This window comes from Octodon degus, unplaced genomic scaffold (assembly GCF_000260255.1).
Source record: "Octodon degus isolate 3935 unplaced genomic scaffold, OctDeg1.0 scaffold00003, whole genome shotgun sequence".
Lineage (NCBI taxonomy): Eukaryota > Metazoa > Chordata > Mammalia > Rodentia > Octodontidae > Octodon > Octodon degus.
The window spans coordinates 5,754,281-5,763,218 of NW_004524579.1; the positions used below are offsets into that span (position 1 = coordinate 5,754,281).

Consider the following 8,938-nt stretch of genomic DNA (forward strand, 5'->3'; position numbering starts at 1 on the left):
AAGATGGAGGAGGGGGAGGAGGACAGGAGAGGGGAGAGGATGAAAGTGAGGGGAAGGGAGGGAGGAGGGAGGGCAGAGAAGAGGAGATGGGAAGGGAGGGGGCTGAAGGGGATGGGAGAGGACAGGAAATAGAATACAGAAGACAGAAAAGGTTGGAGCTACTCTGTTTTCCTTCAGCTCCAGATCTATTGGAGTTCACATCCAGATGTCCCTGCAAATCCTCGCACCCTCATAGGTGATTGATCCACGGTGTGCGATGCTCATATTTGTTTGCTAATAAGCTTATAGGTATTTGTGATGCTGGTATTGGAGCCTGGCCCCAGAAATGTCACTAGGGACATGGCCTGAAGGGGCTTATTCTGCTCCCCATTATCCCTGTCCTTATACCCCCAGCAGCTATGCTCTGAGCAGCCTCTTCAGCATTGCTCTCCACACCTCTCATCTACTTTGAAGTCAGCTGGCTACAGAAGAAAACCTGAGTGAAAGAAAACTCTCCTTCCTTAAGTCATGAGTGAGGGGATTGTGGTGCTTCCAGGATGAGAAACTGGGTACTCTGAGATCTACTTGGTATTTATTAATTAATTAATTTACTTTTGAGAAATCAACAAAACATTATTGTCTGCAATATACCAAGAGACAGAAGAGGAGTAGATACCCTCACTGTTCAAATTGTATATGGAATAGCAAATGCCCCTGCTCAATATTACTCCTTCCATTATCTCCATTTCTTTTCCCAATCACCAAAACAATTTATTCCTAAAATAAGCAGGACCATTCTTTCTAAGAGGAAACAGATGAAATCAACAATAAAATAGTATTTTGAAACAGGTTAGAGGGAAAGTTACAGTAATTAATACTTTGCATATTGTTCTCTTCCTACTAGTTGTTTCAGAGTTTAAGATGTAGGGATACTGTTTAGAGAGACTTACCTCAATTATACAGTAAGACACTTTCTATATTCCAGGCAAAAAAAATTGTAAGAGAAAACAAACAATCATTTTTGTTTTAAACTTTTATTTTTGAGTTGACTTTATTATCAATTTGGAAATCAGATCTTCCCAATCATTTGTATATGATAAAACTGTGTTAAAGTGGGTTAACTTGTTTATAATAATTGTCTAATGAATCCATTATATGACTAAATACTAAGAATCTGAAATATGCCAAACATCACTTAGAGCTGTGAATAGAGAAACAAGCAAAGTGGTGTATTATCCCTGTCATGCACTGCATCATGTAGTACAGAGTAATTTTTCAATGCTACATACAAAGTAAAAATCAAGATCAGTAATATTTTTAAGTTCCTAGCAGCAATACACCTCAAGATGATGCTAACCAAATGTTGACTTTAAGAGCACTCTATGTATCAAACTCATTACAAAGAATATCCAAATTTATACAATGAGTATAAAATTTAGGTCATATACCCTGATTCTTATAACCATACTATGACCTCCAGGGGCTAAACTATCTTTCTTTCTTTCTTTCTTTCTTTCTTTCTTTCTTTCTTTCTTTCTTTCTTTCTTTCTTTCTTTCTTTCCTTCTTTCTTTCTTTCTTTCTTTCTTTCTCTCTTTCTTTCTCTCTTTCTTTCTCTCTTTTTTTTGTACTGGGGATCAAACTCAGGACCTTGTGCTTATACCAATGAGCTATTTCCCTAGCCACTAAATTTTTTTTAATGCACATATTTTTAGATCTTACTACAAAGGACTATATTTTAAATAATGACAATTGCAATTGTATTTTTTGCTGAAGGGCAGACACTCCTTATCTCTTACATTACTAAATGTTATTTTAGACACTGAAGTATAATACATTTTTCATATGCTGTTTATTCATGAATAGAAAATAAAGGCATCCATGTATCACTTACGTTCTGCTTCACTGTCCAGGTTTTACCAAGTTCAGAGATAGCAATTACTAACTAAAGGAGATGGCAAGAGTTGACATGGAACACTGACAATCCTCAGAATATTTGTCTGCCTACTTCCTTTAATCTAAAAGGCCTGTGTACTCTTCTTGGGCTTATCACAAAGACCATGTTCAAACCACACTAAAAATAATAATTACATGTGCAACATTTGAGTTACAGAACTTTTCTTTTCTCATTCAGAAAATTGTTGCCGATTGCCACTTTTGCTCTTATATCTCTCCACCTCATTAAACTCTGTGAAGCTGCAATTGACAGTTAAAATAGATTAGAGTAGCATTAACTTCAATTTCAGTAGATTAAATCCTGAGGATCAGAGAGTGGAATATTCTGATTAGGTGTGTTTACCAGACTTGTTGAGTTGGTGCAATGTGGGATCCAAGAAAAAGAGACTAAATTATGTGTTTACGTCCACATCTTGCAGTGTCAAATAAAAGATCATGATTCTAAAGTGAAATTGCCTATGCTGCTGCCCAGACAAAATGTTTTCTTGGTGATTTGTGTTTTAAAAATTACTTGAGTAATTGAACAGCATGTGCTGAATAAATTAGATTGGACCTTGTCTTTCAGGTCACAATCCCAAGGAAGATACACATAGACTTAGAAATATCTATAAAGGAAGGGCTGCAAAACCTGGACATGGTTGGACAAGCAGCATGAGGATGTCTTCTAAGGGACAGTACACATACATACACACAGTTAAACCACTGTAGTCTTGGCCCGAGGCTAACTCTCATGGAGTATGGAGGTAGAAAAGTGTGCAAGATAGAACAGCTGCCCAGATAATTTACTTAATCAAAGCTCTTTTATCTCTGGGGACTGGGTGTCTACATTTTTGTCTTGGCCAAGCTAAGGACAGGAGGCATATATGGTGGCTTGAGAATAGTTTGTAACTCCCCTGGAAGCCCTAGGTTCAGTTTTCTTAGTGAGAATCAGTCAGTGTGACTGACGACATGGTCAAAAGGGTGTCAAGCCCCCATTATGTTTTTGGTGGTTGTGAAAATGTACCTCTCCTTTGGAGGGATAACATGCTGCAGAAGTAGAGTAACTTGATATGCTCCAGCCACAGCACCTTCATGATTTACAGAACTCATACTGCACTGAACAATGGCTGAAGAGATAGATCTTCCCCCACAAGTGTTTGTCTTTGCCAATGTACGATCCCATCCCAAAGTTCGCTTAGCCTGCATGAGGTTTTTCTGAGAGCTATACTATTGCCAAAGACTCCATACAGATCTCATTTCTTCCATATCTGCTTCTAAAGGGGTCAGTCTTGCTTTGTTAGGGCTTGAACTTGAAATGTCCACTGATGTTCCCATGTTATAGGACTTATTTGCTAACAGACACAGGCTTTTTGGAAGGTGACTGAATCACATGTACCCTTCATCAGTTGATTAATCCATTGATTGCTTTGTTATTTTATAGCATTATTTCAGAGGTCTACATTTTGGAAGTGGAACCAAATGAAGGAAATGGGTCAACAGGAAGCATTTGGGGAAGCACATTTTGTCTGAGATCTCTCTCTCTCTCTCTCTCTCTCTCTCTCTCTCTCTCTCTCTCTCTCTCTCTCTCTTCTTCCCCTCTTTCTTTTCGCTATTTCCGGGCTGCCATAGGTGAACAGCAACGCTGCACCACAGCTATAGCACAGCTGACCATGGACAGCACCTCATGAAACAAAATAAATGTTTCCCCTTTAAGTTGCTATTCTTAGGGGATTTTTTTTCTCCAAAAGTAATAGACAGCTGACTAACAGATGCATTATGTTCCATATGAGCTACCCATTTATCTATTTTCCCTGTCCTTTTTTCTATCTGGTCATTTCCTCCAATAGACATTGGGTATGTTCTATTCCTTCTTAATATTTGTTTTTTAAAAGCCTTAAACTTATATTTCCCTTGTCTATTAGCATAACCATAATTTTTAATGAACACTAGAGAAAGGAGATAGCTCAGAGGCATATGCGCTGCCTGGCAAGCACAAGGTCTTGAGTTCGATCCTCAGTCAGCAAAAAGAAAAAGGAAAACACACACACACACACACACACACACACACACACGAGAAGCAAAAGCTTTCAGAGAGCATTTCTGCCTTAAAGCAATTTGATATATTCCTAGTAGACATTTTGCAATGTATGGGAAAGGTAAATTTCATGATAAATCTGACCAAATGTTTACAAGCTCTGAAATAATATCACATATATTTATTCATCAGTGTAAACTAGATGTTGGATCAGTCTTTAGAGATAAAATAGTAAATAATATTAGGGTGGTCAAAACTTACTCAACTAACATGGTGTAACTAAAATTTCATACGTCAATTAAAATAATCTTGAAATGTTTAAAATAAAAATGGACTAAAATACAAAGAGAAATTGATAAATCCATCAGGACTGTGGAACAATTTAGCGTTCCTATTGAATTAAGTAGAAACTTGAACTCCTAAAATATTGATTAAATATAATTAACTAACCTGAAGCCATGACAAACCCATGTGTATATAAAATCTTGGGTCCAAAACTGACAATCACATTTCCTTAAAGCCCAAAAGCGATATGAATAATAATTTGATAATGTACTAAGTTACAAATAAATGTCAACAAATTTCAAAATTATAATATATGATAAAGATCCTATCATATGATCTCATAGAAACTTAAACTACAATAATAAAAATATGAATATTAGAAAAATATAAATAATTCAAATTATAAAAATCATGACTATACAAGTGAACAAAATCAAAACTACTGCTACATATTAGAAATATCACCCAACTTAGATCCTTAGAGGAGAATAAATTAAACGTACTTATTTTTATAAGAAAACTAGATCAACTAATAATACATCAGAAGTGAAACTTTTTTTGTAAGAAGCTAGCAGAAAAAAACAATAAAGCCAATAGTGAAGAAGCACAAGTATTTGAACTATAGATACCATATTAAACACATACAATATTAAAATTCTATCTTAGAGGAAAAACAAAATCATAAGTACATTTTCCTAAAAACTACATATGTACTTTAGGAAACATTTATTGAGAGAAAAAGAGAAAAAATCAAGAGAAAATATCTACATAAAATAGAAATTGAAACTAGTGAGAGCTATCAAAACTTCTCACTACAAATTTGAAATTTTGTGTCAAACAACTGTTGTCTAGAAGCAAAGTTATCTAGGCTATTTGCAAACTGATAGGAATTTTCAACTGCTATTAAGAAATTTATGTAGCTATTACAAAGTTTACGGCAAGCAAAGTGCAAGTTTTATAATTTCAGTAACCGGCACTCTACCTAAAGTTATAAATAGAAATATTCTCAAGTTATCATAAATACACTTACTATAATCACTCTTAGGAATTTATAAAAGAGAAATTAAAATAGTCATATAAAATATTTTTAGACCAATTTTCCTCTCCTCTGTTTTTTGTCAAACTTAAATAACAAAGTACTCTTATTTCTGATCATCATGGAATAGTAGGGACTGTGTTTTTCCTTCTACACTGACTAGCTAGAAGTCGGGACAAAATATATGAAACAATAACATTCAGACAAAAGACAACAGGTAGCACAGGACAGTAATACTTGGGAGAAGGACCACAGTGCATGCTGCAAGTATGCCAGCTCACCGCATGAAGAGAGTCCAAGCTGCAGTGAAAAGGGGAAAACACCAAAAGAACTCTAGAGGCCTTACTCACCAAAGAGACAGAATTCACAATTCAGGCAGGACACTGTAATTACAATCTGTGAAGCAAAATATTGAGAAGAATATGTAAAAGACAAAAACGTCCAGAAGAGTACAGTCAAGCCTTTGGAAAAAATGCACCTGTGCTATGTAGTGAAGAACCTACCATGACTGGGGTACACGTGGGAGTGAGGATGTAGGGCTATAGCTGAAACTAGAACCAGCCCAGGAGCTTGCAAAGGCCCAAGTGTTGGCTACAGTCTTCTGTGGCATGACAGAATTTCCTAATACAGGAAGTTTTGGGTACAGTTATTAGACAGGTAATAGCTCAGTAGCTGGGGCCAAATGAGCTCCAGACCAAGATTTCTCAACCTCAGTACTGTTAAATATTTGAGGCTTGAACACTCTACTGTTTAGATACTGCAAAAAGTCAGCAGCATCCCTGATCTCTGTCTGTTGGATGTAGCACCTCCCCCTGCCTCACCCCACCCGCCTTCCTTATCTGCAATGTCAGATGTGCCCTAGCAGGCAGAACTGCCAAGTGAGAATCATCCTAGACCAATGGCTGCTCTAGATCCATTCTAAAACAGCACACACTTGAAAAGAACAGATCTTAGTTTAAGTAACTTTACTACAACCTTGAAGCAAGTCCAACACTACTGTCTCTGTAACTAAATCTAGCAGAGTTAACTAAATGTTAACACGCTATAATTCCTTTTGGTTTGGGCAGTGCTCTCAAAGCTACAGTTTGCTAGGGTTTGAGTGGTTAGGTAGACATTTTTGTTACTGAGAAATTATGCAAAAAATTTAAAACAAGATAACTAGAACCAATTACGTTCAATAATTTCCTTTCTGCATAATCTCTTCACTTCCGTTGTTCTAGTTATCTAAATTTTTAAACTCTTAAAAGAGACAGAGATGACTCTTGAGAACTGGCATATTCAGGCTAACCAGACGACATTCCCTTCCATTCATTATTAGTGCTAACTCAAAAGAGTAAATATGGACTAAGTTAGCATTCTTTAATCAATAACAGAGCAGTAAAATGTTTAATAACATTTTTCCTTATAAATAACAATACCATAATATATTATTTATTATATTATATTATATAAATGACATATATTATATGTACAATATAATAAATATATACTATTTTATGTATAAAATATATTACAGCACTTGGGAGGCTGTAAACAAGAGAATTACTATGAGTCCGATCTAGTAGTGAGACCCTGAACACCCTGTAGACCCTTCACTAAAATACACACAAAAAAGACACGAAGTTTGAATCTGTTTTTTAACTCTTTATCTGGATCTAAGAGTTCTAGAAGACAGTATAGAGAATAAGGTCCAAAAACCAAACTCTCAGAAAATGAACCTCCTACTAGGAATCACTGTACAAATAATGCACAAAGAAGACTTGAAAACGCAAAACAGCCATTAAATGTACCTCTTCATCCTTCATGGGAAGCAAGTAGAAAGCAGAAAGAACAGCAATATGTAACTGCTGCATTTCAGGGGAATATATACATATATTATATATGGCTGCTTTGCGATTTCAAGTCTTCTTTGTGCATTATTTGTACAGTGATTCTTAATAGGAGGTTCGTTTTTTGAGAGTTTGGTTTTTAGAGCTTGTTCTCTATGCTATCTTCTAGAATTTTCAGATCCAGAAAAAGAGTTTTAAAAAACACTAATTTAAACTTTGTTTTTTATCTTTTTCTTTTTTTTTTTCTTTTCTCTGTATTTTAGTGAAGGATCTACATGGTGTTCAGGGTCTCACTACTAGATCGGACTCATAGTGATTCTCCTGTTTATAGCCTCCCAAGAGCTGAGATTACATGTGCACACCACACCCAGTCTCAATCACCATCTCAGCATGCCCTGGGGGCAGGGCCAGCATGGGAGGCCCGGGGATCGAACACCAAGCTCCTGCACCTGCTTGCAGGTGCTTTAATCTGCTGTGCTATTTGGCTGGCCTTACACTGTGTCTTTTGTACTTGACTTGTTTTTTTGTTTGTTTGTTTTTTGGGTTTTTTTTTTTCATTCCTTGCATCCCCACTCCAATGGGTTTCATGTGTATCTTCTCCGAATAACACTTGTTGGAGAAGTTTTTGATCCTTAGCTGAAGTATAGAAACCACTTTTCTTCTTTCCTGTCCGTCTGACTTTCCCAATGCAGAAGTCATCACCACTATCACTCTCTTCAGACATGGAAAACTGTTGGTAGAACCTTTCTTCTGTGCTATCATCAAAATGCTCCTTTCGTTCTTCACATAATTCTTCTTGGCTATCACTATCACCACCAACCAAGCTATCCAATCCTTCCTTTATATTTATTTGACTTAACGCTTTCATGTTTGGGTCAGCAGGTGTCTTGTGGGACTCACAGGGAGTTACAGAATCCTTTTCTAAAAGCTTTGACAAGGAATTTGGAATATGCACTGATTTGGATCCATGTTCCATCTAGGGCACTTTTTCTTTTGAATTATTTATTGGTTTCTTTGCCTGGATTTTGGTTTATTTCAATTTTTGCTCATAGACCTTGGTTCCTTCATACTGTGACTTACTCTTCATTAACTGAATACAAAGTGTCCTTAAAATGATTTTCTTCTGCCATGTTCTTAACTTCAGTAGCATTTTGTCTTGCCTCTTTTAAGGCTTGGACAGCAGTTTTAAAAGTATCTATCTACAGTACAGGGTAGTTAGCTACTCTGGCAATTGAGCTTTCAGTTGCAGTAGAATCTGCCTTTTTGCAGATCTTTTCAAAGTATATATCACCACCAAGAGCAGATTCAGTTACTATATCAGGTTTCAATCCTTTCATAGCATGGATTTCTTCAAGCAACTGTTGTGCCCGTCTCTGATTTTTTAACAGTGTATCTTCAGTACTCTTTTTTGACTTTAGCCTGACAACACTCCTGACAAGTCTTCTGATGATCAAAATTCATATTTTCTTCACTCCTTTTCTCATCTTCACAACCTTGTTTTTCAGATGGAGAGTTATAGGAGGCGCCATAGTCTACATATCACAGAAGTGGAGCCTATCTTCTTTATTGTAATAACCCAAGTGTCCTTAGAGTGCAAGTGGACAAGAATATATTATCTCATGCAAGGTCGTGCCTCTTAACAATATTAAAAACTTTTGATACATTCTGTGACATGGCTACATTTCAAAACTATTTTGTGAAATAAAGGTCAGGAATAAAAGAATATATACCATATGATACACTTTGTATGAAAATTTAGGGAGACACACTATTATGATAGAGAAAAATTAGGTCAATATCAAGGGCTAAATATTGGTAGAGGAACTGATGAATTAAGAAAA

General features: G+C 36.1%; 1 pseudogene; it reads right to left on the minus strand.

Annotated features, from left to right (window-relative positions):
* Window positions 1–5,545: 5,545 nt before the first annotated feature.
* Window positions 5,546–8,626, minus strand: LOC101572971 (annotated as a pseudogene).
* Window positions 8,627–8,938: the final 312 nt, after the last annotated feature.